The sequence below is a fragment of the Ascaphus truei genome, chromosome 18 (genome assembly GCF_040206685.1).
Source record: "Ascaphus truei isolate aAscTru1 chromosome 18, aAscTru1.hap1, whole genome shotgun sequence".
Lineage (NCBI taxonomy): Eukaryota > Metazoa > Chordata > Amphibia > Anura > Ascaphidae > Ascaphus > Ascaphus truei.
In genome coordinates this window covers 34,659,845-34,679,037 of record NC_134500.1, presented here as the reverse complement: position 1 = coordinate 34,679,037, position 19,193 = coordinate 34,659,845, and the positions used below count along the sequence as shown (strand labels likewise).

At 46.7% G+C, this 19,193-nt stretch overlaps 1 protein-coding gene across 1 annotated transcript in view; it reads right to left on the bottom strand.

The window, feature by feature from the left end:
- Positions 1–14,158, bottom strand: part of ACSBG1 (acyl-CoA synthetase bubblegum family member 1) — a 75,200-nt gene extending 61,042 nt beyond the window's left edge. The window contains exon 1 of the mRNA XM_075576085.1: positions 14,111–14,158. The gene's annotated coding sequence lies outside the window, so the exon portion shown is untranslated. The remainder of the gene's footprint in view (positions 1–14,110) is intronic.
- Positions 14,159–19,193: the final 5,035 nt, after the last annotated feature.

Below are 19,193 nucleotides of genomic sequence, written 5' to 3'. Positions count from 1 at the left end.
ATTTTTTTTTTAAATAAAAGGTGCGCACATTATTTGTAATTCAAACACCTGTGACATTGTTGGTAGGTGGGTGAGTACTTCTGCCTGCGAGCGTCTGTATATTGAAGGAGAACGCGGGTCCCCGCCTCAGCAGTAGGTGCTAGTATGAGGTAAATAAGAGGGGCGTTACATGTATAATGCTACGACCTGTTTCTCCCAGCCACCTGTGTGTCATTAATTAAGAGGGGGTGATGGGGGGGGTTAGGGTGCACCCCCTACCCCCCACCAAGGGTCGAGGGATAGTTAAGTCAAAAACGATGTACAAACAGTGCAGTTTATATACCTTCCCCAAGGCAGAAAAGGCACCAAACTGCATGCACTGTTGCTAAGTAGAAGAAAGCTTCCCTAGCAACGTAGCCACCAAGTAACCCAGAGAGGTAAGGTTATGCAAATATAGCCAACCTAAACGTGAAAACCAACACAGGCAGTGAAAAGAAAAAATATATACACGTCACTGTAAATATATACACATGTAATCCACACGTCACTGTAAATATATCCACATGTAACCCACACGTCACTGTAACTATATACACATGTAACCCACACGTCACTGTAAATATATCCACATGTAACCCACACGTCACTGTAAATATATACACATGTAATCCACACGTCACTGTTAATATATCCACATGTAACCCACACGTCACTGTAACTATATACACATGTAACCCACACGTCACTCTAAATATATCCACATGTAACCCACACGTCACTGTAACTATATCCACATGTAACCCACACGTCACTGTAACTATATCCACATGTAACCCACACGTCACTGTAACTATATCCACATGTAACCCACACGTCACTGTAAATATATACACATGTAACCCACACGTCACTGTAACTATATAGTAAGGTAATGCAAATATAGCCAACCTAAACGTGAAAACCAACACAGGCAGTGAAAAGAAAAAATATATACACATCACTGTAAATATATACACATGTAATCCACACGTCACTGTAAATATATCCACATGTAACCCACACGTCACTGTAACTATATACACATGTAACCCACACGTCACTGTAAATATATCCACATGTAACCCACACGTCACTGTAAATATATACACATGTAATCCACACGTCACTGTTAATATATCCACATGTAACCCACACGTCACTGTAACTATATACACATGTAACCCACACGTCACTCTAAATATATCCACATGTAACCCACACGTCACTGTAACTATATCCACATGTAACCCACACGTCACTGTAACTATATCCACATGTAACCCACACGTCACTGTAACTATATCCACATGTAACCCACACGTCACTGTAACTATATCCACATGTAACCCACACGTCACTGAAAATATATTCACATGTAACCCACACGTCACTGTAACTATATCCACATGTAACCCACACGTCACTGTAACTATATCCACATGTAACCCACACGTCACTGTAAATATATACACATGTAACCCACACGTCACAGTAACTATATACACATGTAACCCACACGTCACTGTAACTATATCCACATGTAACCCACACGTCACTGTAACTATATCCACATGTAACCCACACGTCACTGTAACTATATCCACATGTAACCCACACGTCACTGTAACTATATCCACATGTAACCCACACGTCACTGTAACTATATCCACATGTAACCCACACGTCACTGTAACTATATCCACATGTAACCCACACGTCACTGTAACTATATCCACATGTAACCCACACGTCACTGTAACTATATCCACATGTAACCCACACGTCACTGTAACTATATCCACATGTAACCCACACGTCACTGTAAATATATACACATGTAACCCACACGTCACTGTAACTATATACACATGTAACCCACACGTCACTGTAACTATATCCACATGTAACCCACACGTCACTGTAACTATATCCACATGTAACCCACACTTCACTGTAACTATATCCACATGTAACCCACACGTCATTGTAACTATATCCACATGTAACCCACACGTCACTGTAAATATATACACATGTAACCCACACGTCACTGTAACTATATACACATGTAACCCACACGTCACTGTAACTATATCCACATGTAACCCACACGTCACTGTAACTATATCCACATGTAACCCACACGTCACTGTAAATATATACACATGTAACCCACACGTCACTGTAACTATATACACATGTAACCCACACGTCACTGTAAATATATACACATGTAACCCACACGTCACTGTAACTATATCCACATGTAACCCACACGTCACTGTAACTATATCCACATGTAACCCACACGTCACTGTAACTATATCCACATGTAACCCACACGTCACTGAAAATATATTCACATGTAACCCACACGTCACTGTAACTATATCCACATGTAACCCACACGTCACTGTAACTATATCCACATGTAACCCACACGTCACTGTAAATATATACACATGTAACCCACACGTCACAGTAACTATATACACATGTAACCCACACGTCACTGTAACTATATCCACATGTAACCCACACATCACTGTAACTATATCCACATGTAACCCACACGTCACTGTAACTATATCCACATGTAACCCACACGTCACTGTAACTATATCCACATGTAACCCACACGTCACTGTAACTATATCCACATGTAACCCACACGTCACTGTAACTATATCCACATGTAACCCACACGTCACTGTAACTATATCCACATGTAACCCACATGTCACTGTAACTATATCCACATGTAACCCACACGTCACTGTAACTATATCCACATGTAACCCACACGTCACTGTAACTATATCCACATGTAACCCACACGTCACTGTAAATATATACACATGTAACCCACACGTCACTGTAACTATATACACATGTAACCCACACGTCACTGTAACTATATCCACATGTAACCCACACGTCACTGTAAATATATACACATGTAACCCACACGTCACTGTAACTATATCCACATGTAACCCACACATCACTGTAAATATATACACATGTAACCCACACGTCACTGTAACTATATACACATGTAACCCACACGTCACTGTAACTATATCCACATGTAACCCACACGTCACTGTAACTATATACACATGTAATCCACATGTCACTGTAAATATATACACATGTAACCCACACATCACTTTAACTATATCCACATGTAACCCACACGTCACTGTAAATATATACACATGTAACCCACACGTCACTGTAACTATATCCACATGTAACCCACACGTCACTGTAACTATATCCACATGTAACCCACACGTCACTGTAACTATATACACATGTAACCCACACGTCACTGTAAATATATACACATGTAACCCACACGTCACTGTAACTATATCCACATGTAACCCACACGTCACTGTAACTATATCCACATGTAACCCACACGTCACTGTAAATATATAGACATGTAACCCACACGTCACTGTAAATATATCCACATGTAACCCACACGTCACTGTAAATATATCCACATGTAACCCACACGTCACTGTAAATATATCCACATGTAACCCACACGTCACTGTAAATATATACACATGTAACCCACACGTCACTGTAAATATATACACATGTAACCCACACGTCACTGTAAATATATCCACATGTAACCCACACGTCACTGTAAATATATCCACATGTAACCCACACGTCACTGTAAATATATACACATGTAACCCACACGTCACTGTAACTATATCCACATGTAACCCACACGTCACTGTAACTATATCCACATGTAACCCACACGTCACTGTAAATATATCCACATGTAACCCACACGTCACTGTAACTATATCCACATGTAACCCACACGTCACTGTAACTATATCCACATGTAACCCACACGTCACTGTAAATATATACACATGTAACCCACACGTCACTGTAACTATATACACATGTAACCCACACGTCACTGTAAATATATACACATGTAACCCACACGTCACTGTAACTATATCCACATGTAACCCACACGTCACTGTAAATATATACACATGTAACCCACACGTCACTGTAACTATATACACATGTAACCCACACGTCACTGTAACTATATCCACATGTAACCCACACGTCACTGTAACTATATCCACATGTAACCCACACGTCACTGTAACTATATCCACATGTAACCCACACGTCACTGTAAATATATCCACATGTAACCCACACGTCACTGTAAATATATCCACATGTAACCCACACGTCACTGTAAATATATCCACATGTAACCCACACGTCACTGTAAATATATCCACATGTAACCCACACGTCACTGTAAATATATACACATGTAACCCACACGTCACTGTAAATATATACACATGTAACCCACACGTCACTGTAAATATATCCACATGTAACCCACACGTCACTGTAAATATATCCACATGTAACCCACACGTCACTGTAAATATATCCACATGTAACCCACACGTCACTGTAAATATATCCACATGTAACCCACACGTCACTGTAAATATATACACATGTAACCCACACGTCACTGTAAATATATACACATGTAACCCACACGTCACTGTAAATATATACACATGTAACCCACACGTCACTGTAAATATATCCACATGTAACCCACACGTCACTGTAAATATATCCACATGTAACCCACACGTCACTGTAAATATATCCACATGTAACCCACACGTCACTGTAAATATATCCACATGTAACCCACACGTCACTGTAAATATATACACATGTAACCCACAAGTCACTGTACATATATAAACATGTAACGCACACGTCACTGTAACTATATCCACATGTAACCCACACGTCACTGTAAATATATCCACATGTAACCCACACGTCACTGTAAATATATACACATGTAACGCACACGTCACTGTAAATATATACACATGTAACCCACACGTCACTGTAAATATATACACATGTAACCCACACGTCACTGTAAATATATACACATGTAACCCACACGTCACTGTAAATATATCCACATGTAACCCACACGTCACTGTAAATATATCCACATGTAACCCACACGTCACTGTAAATATATCCACATGTAACCCACACGTCACTGTAAATATATCCACATGTAACCCACACGTCACTGTAAATATATACACATGTAACCCACAAGTCACTGTACATATATAAACATGTAACGCACACGTCACTGTAGCTATATCCACATGTAACCCACACGTCACTGTAAATATATCCACATGTAACCCACACGTCACTGTAAATATATACACATGTAACGCACACGTCACTGTAAATATATACACATGTAACCCACACGTCACTGTAAATATATACACATGTAACCCACACGTCACTGTAAATATATACACATGTAACCCACACGTCACTGTAAATATATCCACATGTAACCCACACGTCACTGTAAATATATCCACATGTAACCCACACGTCACTGTAAATATATCCACATGTAACCCACACGTCACTGTAAATATATCCACATGTAACCCACACGTCACTGTAAATATATACACATGTAACCCACAAGTCACTGTACATATATAAACATGTAACGCACATGTCACTGTAACTATATCCACATGTAACCCACACGTCACTGTAAATATATCCACATGTAACCCACACGTCACTGTAAATATATACACATGTAACCCACATGTCACTGTACATATATAAACATGTAACGCACACGTCACTGTACATATATAAACATGTAACGCACACGTCACTGTACATATATACACAGCAATAAACTAATGCAAGGGGCTTGATCAGGTTGAGCAGAACCAGATACATGGCGGATCAGCGCATTGAGCACATCACGGCGCGGAAGTAGTGACATAACACGGAGACATCGCAGGGTAACCGCTGTAAGAGGCTGTAACAGCGTCACCCGGTGAGAACGGAGCGCTGAAGCAGGGTAACCGCTGTAAGAGGCTGTAACAGCGTCACTCAGTGAGAATGGAGCGCTGAAGCAGGGTAACCGCTGTAAGAGGCTGTAACAGCGTCACTCAGTGAGAACGGAGCGCTGAAGCAGGGTAACCGCTGTAAGAGGCTGTAACAGCGTCACTCAGTGAGAATGGAGCACTGAAGCAGGGTAACCGCTGTAAGAGGCTGTAACAGCGTCACTCGGTGAGAATGGAGCGCTGAAGCAGGGTAACCGCTGTAAGAGGCTGTAACAGCGTCACTCGGTGAGAATGGAGTGCTGAAGCAGGGTAACCGCTTTAAGAGGCTGTAACAGCGTCACTCAGTGAGAGTGGGTCACTCAGTGAGAGTGGAGCGCTGAAGCAGGGTAACCGCTATAAGAGGCTGTAACAGCGTCACTCGGTGAGAATGGAGCGCTGAAGCAGGGTAACCGCTGTAAGAGGCTGTAACAGCGTCACTCGGTGAGAACGGAGCGCTGAAGCAGGGTAACCGCTGTAAGAGGCTGTAACAGCGTCACTCGGTGAGAACGGAGCGCTGAAGCAGGGTAACCGCTATAAGAGGCTGTAACAGCGTCACTCGGTGAGAATGGAGCGCTGAAGCAGGGTAACCGCTTTAAGAGGCTGTAACAGCGTCACTCAGTGAGAGTGGGTCACTCAGTGAGAGTGGAGCACTGAAGCAGGGTAACCGCTATAAGAGGCTGTAACAGCGTCACTCAGTGAGAGTGGTTCACTCAGTGAGAGTGGAGCACTGAAGCAGGGTAACCGCTATAAGAGGCTGTAACAGCGTCACTCAGTGAGAGTGGAGCACTGAAGCAGGGTAACCGCTGTAAGAGGCTGTAACAGCGTCACTCGGTGAGAATGGAGCGCTGAAGCAGGGTAACCGCTGTAAGAGGCTGTAACAGCGTCACTCGGTGAGAACGGAGCACTGAAGCAGGGTAACCGCTATAAGAGGCTGTAACAGCGTCACTCAGTGAGAGTGGGTCACTCAGTGAGAGTGGAGCACTGAAGCAGGGTAACCGCTATAAGAGGCTGTAACAGCGTCACTCAGTGAGAATGGAGCGCTGAAGCAGTGTAACCGCTGTAAGAGGCTGTAACAGCGTCACTCAGTGAGAATGGAGCGCTGAAGCAGGGTAACCGCTATAAGAGGCTGTAACAGCGTCACTCAGTGAGAGTGGAGCGCTGAAGCAGGGTAACCGCTATAAGAGGCTGTAACAGCGTCACTCAGTGAGAATGGAGCGCTGAAGCAGGGTAACCGCTATAAGAGGCTGTAACAGCGTCACTCAGTGAGAATGGAGCGCTGAAGCAGTGTAACCGCTATAAGAGGCTGTAACAGCATCACTCAGTGAGAGTGGGTCACTCAGTGAGAGTGGAGCGCTGAAGCAGGGTAACCGCTATTAGAGGCTGTAACAGCGTCACTCAGTGAGAATGGAGCGCTGAAGCAGGGTAACCGCTGTAAGAGGCTGTAACAGCGTCACTCAGTGAGAATGGAGCGCTGAAGCAGGGTAACCGCTATAAGAGGCTGTAACAGCGTCACTCGGTGAGAACGGAGCGCTGAAGCAGGGTAACCGCTGTAAGAGGCTGTAACAGCGTCACTCAGTGAGAATGGAGCGCTGAAGCAGGGTAACTGAAGCAGGTGTCTCAAGAGCAGATCCCCATTCAGTTCAGCTCCAGTGACCCCCCGGCTTCTGCAGATACAGACCTCTATAGGGGAGACCCCCGGCTTCTGCAGATACAGACCTCTATAGGGGAGACCCCCGGCTTCTGCAGATACAGACCTCTATAGGGGAGACCCCCGTCTTCTGCAGATACAGACCTCTATAGGGGAGACCCCCGTCTTCATACCCTGTGTAAAAGAGAAAAGAAATGGCCTTTAATGGCATATCAATCAATCAATCAATAAATGGATCCATAGAAGCTGGCCTGCTTGGGGGCCCATGGGGACTGAGAGAGACCCCCGCCACAGACCGGACCTTAGGCCGCGCTTATAGTGCCGACAACCGAAAACAAATGCATTGTTGCCGCCGCCGCCGCGTGCGCTTATAGTAAGCGCGACGAGGTGACATGGCGATGGGATCTTTAGAAGCCGGGAATATTTGATTTTTCAGGGTTTGTCGCCTCATGTGACAGCCCCTGAACCAATCAATGCCCTGGTCACCCGCGATTCCGCCGCAAAGCGAAATACAACTTTCACTAGCGCGGGCACGGACACTGTACGCGCGTCCTTACCCTGCGCCCAGCGTGACTGGTACAGCTTTGCTGTCACTGGTTCAAAGCACGAGTATCGTGAATGCTGTATGAGAACCTCAAAGCACACAAAATCCACGGGGAGCACGGGGAGGAAACAAAAATACGTTTAATGCAGCAAAAATGACAATGTGAAAAAAGCCTTCAATTGACTTGGCTCTAATGAATTGGCTACTTACAAGATGTAAGAGTCAAATAGGCGGCGGCTGTGTGCCGCAGGGGTGTGGGCGGGGTGAACGGCAGAAGGGCAGGTGAAGGGGGGGTGAGGGGAGGTGGGGGGTGGTGAGGGGAGGTGAAGGGGGGGCAGAGGGGAGGTGAAGGGGGGGCGGAGGGGAGGTGAAGGGGGGGCAGAGGGGAGGTGAAGGGGGGGCAGAGGGGAGGTGAAGGGGGGGAAGAGGGGAGGTGAAGGGGGGGAAGAGGGGAGGTGAAGGGGGGGCGGAGGGGAGGTGAAGGGGGGGCAGAGGGGAGGTGAAGGGGGGCGGATGGAAGGTGAAGGGGGGGCGGAGGGGAGGTGAAGGGGGGATGTGGAAGGGGGGGGGAAGAGGGGGAGGGGGGAGGTGGAGGAGGGGAAGGGGGATGAGGAGGGGAAGGGTGGAGGTGGAGGAGGGGAAGGGGGGGGAAGAGGGGGAGGAGGGGAAGGGTGGAGGAGGGGAAGGGGGGAGGTGGAGAAGGGGAAGGGGGGAGGTGGAGAAGGGGAAGGGAAGGGGGGAGGTGGGTGGAGGGGAAGGGGGGAGGTGGATAAGGGGAAGGGGGGAGGTAGGGAGAGGGGGGAGGTGGAGGTTGGGAAGGGGGGAGGTGGAGGTGGAGGAGGGGAAGGGGGGAGGTGGAGGAGGGGAAGGGGGAGGTGGAGGAGGGGAAGGTGGAGGAGGGGAAGGGGGGAGGTGGAGGAGGGGAAGGTGGGAAGTGGAGAAAGGGGGAGGTGGGGGGAGGGGAAGGGGGGAGGTGGGGGAGGGGAAGGGGGGAGGTGGAGAAGGGGAAGGGGGGAAGGGGTGGGGGGAGGTGAAGGGGGAGAAGTGAAGGGGGGGAGGGGAGGTGGAGGGGGGGTGACAGGAGGTGGAGGTAAGTGATAATTAATGTATCATGTGGCTGCTTGCTCCCCCTTCCCCCAGTGTCTGCCGGTCGTCTGTCCCTTCCTTTCCCCCCCGAAACCTTCCGTCTGTTGTGGACGTCTGCAGACGGGGGCGCGTGCACGCGTCCGGCCCCTCCCTCACCTGTCCGCCCACTCCCTCACCCGTCCGCCCGCTCCCACGCGGATCTGAGGCGGGAGGCAGCGTGTTGTGGCCGCTCCCCCGGCCGGCTGTCCGCTCCCCTGCTGTGTCCCGGGCGCTCGCTCCCGTGTGGCCGCTCCCCCGCTGACTCTAGCGGCCGGGGTGTGAGCTTGGAGGCAATGCAGGAAGGGAGGGCGGAGGCGCAGGGGTTTGAGGCAGCGGGAGGCACAGGGGTTTTGCGCTGGGAGGGGAGGCACAGGGGTTGGAGGCCCCGGCGGCAGAGGTGTGCGCTGGGAGGGGAGGCACAGGGGTTTGAGGCAGCGGGAGGCACAGGGGTTTGCGCTGGGAGGGGAGGCACAGGGGTTTGAGGCAGCGGGAGGCACGGGGTTTTGCGCTGGGAGGGGAGGCACAGGGGTTTGAGGCGGCGGCAGGGGTGTGCGCTGGAAGGGGAGGCGGCGGTTTAGTTACTTACCTGGGCGGGAGGTGTGTCTCTGTGTCTCTGTGTCTCTGTGTGTGTGTGTCTGTGTTGGACCTTTGGCCCGTCACTCCGCCTCAGGCCAATGAGAGGTGTGCGGGGGCGGGCGGGTCAAGGGAGCCATCTCATTGGCCTGAGGCGGAGTGACGGGCCAAAGGTCCAATGTGATTGCCCCTAGACACAGGGAGACACAGGACAAACAGACACACATAAAACGGTTTGAGAAATATATATATAGATATTTTACAGTGGCAAGAAAAGGTGAAAAGGTTTGTGAACCCCTTAGGATTTTCACATATTTCAAACCTAAAATGTTATTAGATCTTAATTTAAGTCCTAATATTAGATAACGATAACCTGATCAAACAAATGGCACAAAAACATGATACTTTAAAAAAAATTTTATCCACAAATAATTAAACATTCAATATCCGTGTGTGAGAAAGTATGTGAACCTTTAGATTCAGTACCGGGTGGCGCCCCCTTGAGCAGCAATTACTTCAACTGCGTGTTCCCTGTAACTGCTGGTCAGTCTCTCACGTCGGATTTGAGGAATTTTGGCCCATCCCTCCTTACAGAACAGCTTAAACTCAGTGATATTTGAGGGCTTCCTTGCATGGACAGTTCGCTTCAGGTCCTACCAGAACATTTGGATGGGGTTTAGATCCGGGCTGTGACAAGGCCATTCTGCAACGCGGAATGTCTTCTTCTGCAGCCATTCTTTTGTGCTTGTATGTTTAGGATCATTGTCTTGCTGCATGACCCACTTTCGCTTCAGCTCACGGACGGATGGCCTGACATTCTCCTAAAGAATTTTCTTATACAGTGCAGAATTCATGGTTGTGTCAGTGATGGCAAGCTGTCCAGGTCCTGAGGAAACAAAGCCGCCCCAAACCATCACACTCCCACCACCATGCTTGACGTTTGGGATGAGGTTCTTCTGTTCGAACGCAGTGTTTGGTTTCCGCCAAACATAACGTTTTTCATTGAGGCCAAAAAGTTCTACCTTTGACTCATTTGTCCAGAGAACATTGTTCCAGAAGTCTTGTGGATCATCTATGTACTCTTTGGCAAACGTCAGACTGCGCAATGTTCTTTTTACAGAGCCGTTTCCTCCTGGCTACCCTTCCATGAACACCATTCTTGCTCAGTCTTTTTCTGATAGTTGAGTTATGAACACTCACATTAGCCAAGGCGAGAGTGGCCTGCAGATCCTTGGATGTTTCACTCGGGTGACTTCCAGGATGATGTGCCAGTTTTTTCTAGGAGAGATTTTGATAGGACGACCGCACCTGGGTAGAGTGTCGGTGGTCTTGAACTTTCTCCATTTGTCAGACAGTGGACTGGTTAAGCCGCAAATCCTTAGAAATGGTTTTGTAACCATTTTCAGACCGATAAGCATGAATAACTGCTTTTCTGAGGTCCTCAGATATTTATTTTGATCGTTACATGACATGTTTCTAGACACCTGTACGGTGAAGACCAAACTCACAACATTTCTAATCTCCAAACTCACCCCTGAAGATCTACCTAATTATTTAAACACCTGATTCTAATTATCTCCTTTCATTTAGCTGATAAATCCAGCGTTTCATTTACTTTTGCACACACCCTGGCTCTTCATTACTCATTGTTTGTCGAATTCAAACATCATTTTGTTTCAAAAGACATGGAATTGGTTAATATAAACCCTATTGGATATTTAAGAAAAGACTAGTTTTGATTTAAGAAGGTTATCATGGAAAAACGATGGCAGTTCCGTAATTATCATTGGGGTTCACAAACTTTCTTGCCACTGTATATAACACCCGACACAGCTACAACCCTAATCTAAACCCTGATCAAATCATGCTAAACAGAATCTGAACGTAGCTGTAGAGTTTGACACAGTCATTCATAAGAAGTCCGGTGGCCGCGCTACTAACCGGAGACTCCCTGCTGTATGGCCGACTGCCCGGGATTCACACACTGACATAATGACATCAGTTAGGCCCCCGACAGTCGTTTCGCATCATAGGAACACTTTTTCACAGGTGACCCGAGCAGTGCTCCAGAGGCCGATTAAATAACTGATGGTGGTAGTATCGCAGGAGTCTTTAACCATTTCTATCCCTGGGAATAGTGTTTAGAGTTATGAAGGACCGGCCACTTCCTAATAAATCACGTTGGGTCAACATAATATTAGAAAGATGAGAAATGAGCGTGTTTTGGGGTGCCGCAGAGGGCGAACTTTTATAGCATGTGCCACCCGTCTGCCCTCATCCGATTGGTCTTAGTGGTCGTGTGCACCACTGGTTAAAAAAGATGAGTGGTCTTGATGGTCACTATTAGGTCCCGTATCGACCTAATCAGTTTCGTTACCGGATGAAGGGCTGACCCTTGTAACGTCAGCTGTGAGTCCGCGTCTTTTGTAACGTCTGTAAGGCTGTTCAGTAGTACCGAGTAACCACCTACAGATCCTAGAGCTCCTTCTAGTCAGTGACAACTAAGACTTCAATTCTAGTGACCATTGGTTGAGTATGTTGCACCATTAGCGACAGAATTCTGGGTCTGCCCTACCGAGAGTTGGTATATTGCGGATTGCGAAGCCCCTGGGTGTCCTTTTATCCCTCTGGGAATGGGAAAGGTTAGTGCCAATGCAATATGTCTACCTGCAGCCTCAGTGGAAGGAGCGGCTCAGTGAGTAAAGGCACTGACTCTATAAACAACACCGAGTGTGAAGCTGGGGTTCAATTCCAGGACTCCTTGTAACCTTGGGCAAGTCACTTTTCCTCTCCCTGTGCCTCAGGCAGAGACTCATCTGGGCAGAGACTTGTGCCGGTAACATTCCTGTGTGCTGCACATCACGTGCTGTACTGTAACTGTGACGCTTTGAGTCCCATTGGGAGAAAAGCACAATATGAAATAAAGTTATTATTGTTATTATTATTATTATTATTATTATTATTATTATTATTATTATTATTATGTTAACCGATTCCTTCTAAGCAAAATCCTCCATGTCAAGCCACACAAAAAAAGGGTGGAAACAAATGTAACTTAGGTTCCTCAAAGTGAGAAACAGGTGAAGAGAAGGAATTTAAAAAAAGTATCCCAGAGGTAAGTTTATACAAGAATAGCTCACCTAAATATAGCTCACTTAAATATAGCTCACCTAAATATAGCTCACCTAAATATAGCTCACCTAAATATAGCTCACCTAAATATAGCTCACCTAAATATAGCTCACCTAAATATAGCTCACCTAAATATAGCTCACCTAAATATAGCTCACCTAAATATAGCTCACCTAAATATAGCTCACCTAAATATAGCTCACCTAAATATAGCTCACCTCAAATATAGCTCACCTAAATATAGCTCACCTAAATATAGCTCACCTAAATATAGCTCACCTAAATATAGCTCACCTAAATATAGCTCACCTAAATATAGCTCACCTAAATATAGCTCACCTAAATATAGCTCACCTAAAAACATGCCACCCAAATGTCACTATTTCTCCGATTAGATAGCATGACACGGTTGGTGGCTCTAGAACTAAGCGTGGGGATTTGCATAGCCGGACAAACACACAAACGTTCTGGATTACCGTATAGAATGCGCAGAACAATATTTGAGTGTAAAAGATGCGTCGTGCAGACTTCCCCAGACGGTACAAAGCCGCGTTTAGAACATACAGTACTTTGTAACTGCTACATTGTACAGAACATTCTATAGAACAGGGGTGCTCACCTCCAGCCCCCAAAACTCCCCGACAGGTCAGGTTTTCAGGATATCCCTGCTTCAGCACGAGTGGCTCCGTTGCTAGCAAATTCCAGTCCTCAAGGGCCACCAACAGGTCAGGTTACCAGGATATCCCTGCTTCAGCGCAATTGACTTAATCAGTGGCTCCGTTGAATGTTCTGAAAGCCTGACCTGTTGGTGGCTCTTGAGGACTGGCGTCGCGTGCCCATGTTCTACAGAACCTTCTTTTATTGAACAGAGCGTCCTTTACAAAGTGCTTCAAAAGACGCGAGCTTTGTGTTCTGCAGAAAATTCTCCCGTGCCGGAAAACATTATTATCAAGATGTATTATTTTCACAATTCAGCCTCTATTGTTGACACACAGATAACAAAATCCAACACAAACTCATTATCTTCAACACATATTTTGTTTAAAAATAAATAAAGACATTGAGTGTACTTACCTGTATTTCCCACAGGGGATAGCTATCCTTGTAGGATTACCCCCCTCCACCCCCACCCCCCCCCCCCAATATTCTCCTAAACGTTTCTACGGAGAAGTCGAAGGTTTGGGGTCCATAACGCAGGACAGATCCCGGCAAATATGTTCGCAGGCTTAGACAGGAGAAGAAGCCGTTTCCCCTCCGGTGCCTGACTATGTGTTTCAGATGTTTTGACTGCGGGTTTTTTTCCGCCTGAGTTGTTTTATTTAATTGGACACGTGAAGAATTTCAATGCGATGTAAGTCCTTTGACATGCTAACTCATTCCAACCTTTCTCCGCCGGGCGGCCAATGAGCGGCGCGCTTCCCGTGGCTGAGATCTCTGCTTCTCTGTGAGCCTTTGTCTGGACGGATAAAAGAGCCAGCGGACTTGGGATGTGATATAGGATTTGGAACAAACCCGTTCTTTATCCTGCTCCGGCCCTTACACTATTTCTCCAATGCCTTTTTGCTGAAATGAAGCCAGCGGTTCTTGGCCGTACAAATGCGTCTCTTATTAGTAAAGGGGATGGGGGGTTGTAATTTGGGGCACATTGGTGACACAGGAGGACAGCATCAGAATTAGCAAAGGGAAGTAAAAAAAAAGAACCCCGGAAAGACGTGCTGCAGCTGGGAGACGCTGTGAACACTTTCATTAAACCTGGGGTACGGAGGGCAATGCCTGGACCGGTGTCACCGAATGACAGGGACGTGTTTAATGGGTTAAAGGGTCAGTCCCACGTAGGAGCAAAGTGACCTAATGACAGGGACGTGTTTAATGGGTTAAAGGGTCAGTCCCACGTAGGGCCAATGTGACCTAATGACAGGGACGTGTTTAATGGGTTAAAGGGTCAGTCCCACGTAGGGGCAAAGTGACCTAATGACAGGGACATGTTTAATGGGCTAAAGGGTCAATCCCACGTAGGGGCAAAGTGACCTAATGACAGGGACGTGTTTAATGGGTTAAAGGGTCAGTCCCACGTAGGAGCAAAGTGACCTAATGACAGCGACATGTTTAATGGGCTAAAGGGTCAATCCCACGTAGGGGCAAAGTGACCTAATGACAGGGACGTGTTTAATGGGTTAAAGGGTCAGTCCCACGTAGGGGCCAAGTGACCTAATGACAGGGACGTGTTTAATGGGTTAAAGGGTCAGTCCCACGTAGGAGCAAAGTGACCTAATGACAGGGACGTGTTTAATGGGTTAAAGGGACAGTCCCACGTAGGGGCAAAGTGACCTAATGACAGGGACGTGGTTAATGGGTTAAAGGGTCAGTTCCACGTAGGAGCAAAGTGACCTAATGACAGGGACGTGTTTAATGGGTTAAAGGGTCAGTCCCACGTAGGAGCAAAGTGACCTAATGACAGGGACGTGTTTAATGGGTTAAAGGGTCAGTCCCACGTAGGGGCAAAGTGACCTAATGACAGGGACGTGTTTAATGGGCTAAAGGGTCAGTCCCACGTAGGGGCAATGTGACCTAATGACAGGGACGTGTTTAATGGGTTAAAGGGTCAGTCCCACGTAGGGGCCAAGTGACCTAATGACAGGGACGTGTTTAATGGGTTAAAGGGTCAGTCCCACGTAGGAGCAAAGTGACCTAATGACAGGGACGTGTTTAATGGGTTAAAGGGACAGTCCCACGTAGGGGCAAAGTGACCTAATGACAGGGACGTGGTTAATGGGTTAAAGGGTCAGTTCCACGTAGGAGCAAAGTGACCTAATGACAGGGACGTGTTTAATGGGTTAAAGGGTCAGTCCCACGTAGGAGCAAAGTGACCTAATGACAGGGACGTGTTTAATGGGTTAAAGGGTCAGTCCCACGTAGGGGCAAAGTGACCTAATGACAGGGACGTGTTTAATGGGTTAAAGGGTCAGTCCCACGTAGGAGCAAAGTGACCTAATGACAGGGACGTGTTTAATGGGTTAAAGGGACAGTCCCACGTAGGGGCAAAGTGACCTAATGACAGGGACGTGGTTAATGGGTTAAAGGGTCAGTTCCACGTAGGAGCAAAGTGACCTAATGACAGGGACGTGTTTAATGGGTTAAAGGGTCAGTCCCACGTAGGAGCAAAGTGACCTAATGACAGGGACGTGTTTAATGGGTTAAAGGGTCAGTCCCACGTAGGGGCAAAGTGACCTAATGACAGGGACGTGTTTAATGGGCTAAAGGGTCAGTCCCACGTAGGGGCAATGTGACCTAATGACAGGGACGTGTTTAATGGGTTAAAGGGTCAGTCCCACGTAGGGGCCAAGTGACCTAATGACAGGGACGTGTTTAATGGGTTAAAGGGTCAGTCCCACGTAGGAGCAAAGTGACCTAATGACAGGGACGTGTTTAATGGGTTAAAGGGACAGTCCCACGTAGGGGCAAAGTGACCTAATGACAGGGACGTGGTTAATGGGTTAAAGGGTCAGTCCCACGTAGGAGCAAAGTGACCTAATGACAGGGACGTGTTTAATGGGTTAAAGGGTCAGTCCCACGTAGGGGCAAAGTGACCTAATGACAGGGACGTGTTTAATGGGCTAAAGGGTCAGTCCCACGTAGGGGCAAAGTGACCTAATGACAGGGACGTGTTTAATGGGTTAAAGGGTCAGTCGCACGTAGGGGCCAAGTGACCTAATGACAGGGGCGTGTTTAATGGGTTAAAGGGACAGTCCCACGTAGGGGCAAAGTGACCTAATGACAGGGACGTGTTTAATGGGTTAAAGGGTCAGTCCCACGTAGGGGCAAAGTGACCTAATGACAGGGACGTGTTTAATGGGTTAAAGGGTCAGTCTCACGTAGGAGCAAAGTGACCTAATGACAGGGACGTGTTTAATGGGTTAAAGGGTCAGTCCCACGTAGGGGCAAAGTGACCTAATGACAGGGACGTGTTTAATGGGTTAAAGGGTCAGTCCCACGTAGGGGCAAAGTGACCTAATGACAGGGACGTGTTTAATGGGTTAAGGGGTCAGTCCCACGTAGGGGCAAAGTGACCTAATGACAGGGACGTGTTTAATGGGTTAAAGGGTCAGTCCCACGTAGGGGCAAAGTGACCTAATGACAGGGACGTGTTTAATGGGTTAAAGGGTCAGTCCCACGTAGGGGCAAAGTGACCTAATGACAGGGACGTGTTTAATGGGTTAAAGGGTCAGTCCCACGTAGGGGCAAAGTGACCTAATGACAGGGACATGTTTAATGGGTTAAAGGGTCAGTCCCACGTAGGAGCAAAGTGACCTAATGACAGGGACGTGTTTAATGGGTTAAAGGGTCAGTCCCACGTAGGGGCAAAGTGACCTAATGACAGGGACGTGTTTAATGGGTTAAAGGGTCAGTCTCACTGTGACAAGGTGGATTCCCGAGCTGATTGGTATGCATGGGAGACCTTTGTGTAAAGGTTGAGCGCAGCACTGAACAGGTTAAATCTCAGGCTGACTTGCTTATCGTGCTCCCCCAGCTCCTCGGGGTGTATTAGAGGTGTGCAGCTGTCAGTGCTCGGGCTCCTGTGTGAGCGAGGGAGAGGAGCCCGCAATAAGGTATCTTTATATTGGAACGCTTGCTCTTGTGTATCCTGGACTTGACTTGGCCTTGTTAGGAAAAGGCAAAGCGCTTCTCCAGGCTTTATGTTTACACGCTGAAGATAAGCTGTGTTTGTTTTGTTTTTTGAGGCTAAATAAAAAGCCTATATTCGGACAAACCCACGTGCACAGCACTTGTGTTATCCGTGCAACACCCACATAGGAGCAAAGTGACTGAGTAACCGTGACGTGTTTAATGAGTTAAAGAATGGGTGTCCAAGTCCTCAAGGGCCGCCAACAGGCCAGGTTTTCAGGATATCCCTACTTCAGTAACACAAAAGAACAACAGGACTGGCGCTTAAAGCAGTAAGCTATAACTCCAACCACAACAAAGTGTGCAGAAAACAATGAAATAGTTGGTGGATAGTGACCCCCGGTGGTGAGTAGTGAAAGTACACTTAATCCACGAGCAAGTGAATGAACATTAGCAGGAGACACTGGGGCCGATTCACTAAGCTCCGTTAAGTGGCTTTAAGAGCGCAAAGTACCCTTTAAGCCCGATAAGGCTGCAGTGAGATTCACTAAGCAGTGATAACTGCGCTTTATCGCTCTTAAAGGGGCTTTTTTCAGCCCTCTGCGCAAAATGCGCACGATCAGCCTATAGCGCTGCTTTTTGCCAGTACAGGGGATTCACTAAGCAGCGCTAAGTGAATCGGCCTTAAAAAACGCACCTGACAAATGCGCCAGCTAAAGGCAGGCGCAAAAGGAGCTGGACTTAGAAAAAAAATCTTTGTTTACCTTTTTGCAGGCACACGATCCATACAACAGGCCCGCGGATGTCCCCGGCTGACCCCGCGGGAGTCCCTGCGGGACTACGGGGGTCCCCGCGGGCGTCCGCGGGCTTGCGCTACCAATGTTGTGCCCCCAAAAAATAAACAATACTATAACCCCCCCCTAACACACACACTACAGTAATGGGCAAAATTACTATTATCCACATATGGATAATAATGCATTTGCCCATTAAATATACATTAATCACAAATAAAATAAATACATTTTGTACTCACCCTTGACCGGCACCCACGATGAAGGCCATCCTCATCTTCATCACCGCCCATACACTCGGGTGCTGAAAAATATACACAAGAATAAAAAGAGCCAATCTAATGTCCCCTAACCCCTTAATCACCTTAGCGGTTATGAACCGCTACAGTCGTGAAGGGGTTAAGCCACCCTGACCCGATACCCACCCTTCACCCATTTATGTGTACAGTGGCTTCATTATGTATGTATGTATGTATGTATGTGTATATATACACATACATATATATATATATATATATATATATATATATATATATATATATGCATGATTAACCAATATCCAAATAAATGGTTAAGGATATACATGCCGAAATACAAATATCTCCAAATATCAAACAGCACCAAGCCAAATCAATAATTAAGAAATGCTAATATAAACACTCAATTTGACAATGTGTACATGATACTATTAATCTGTGCATCATGTATACTTTGCCAAGCAATGGTCAAAATCAAACTAT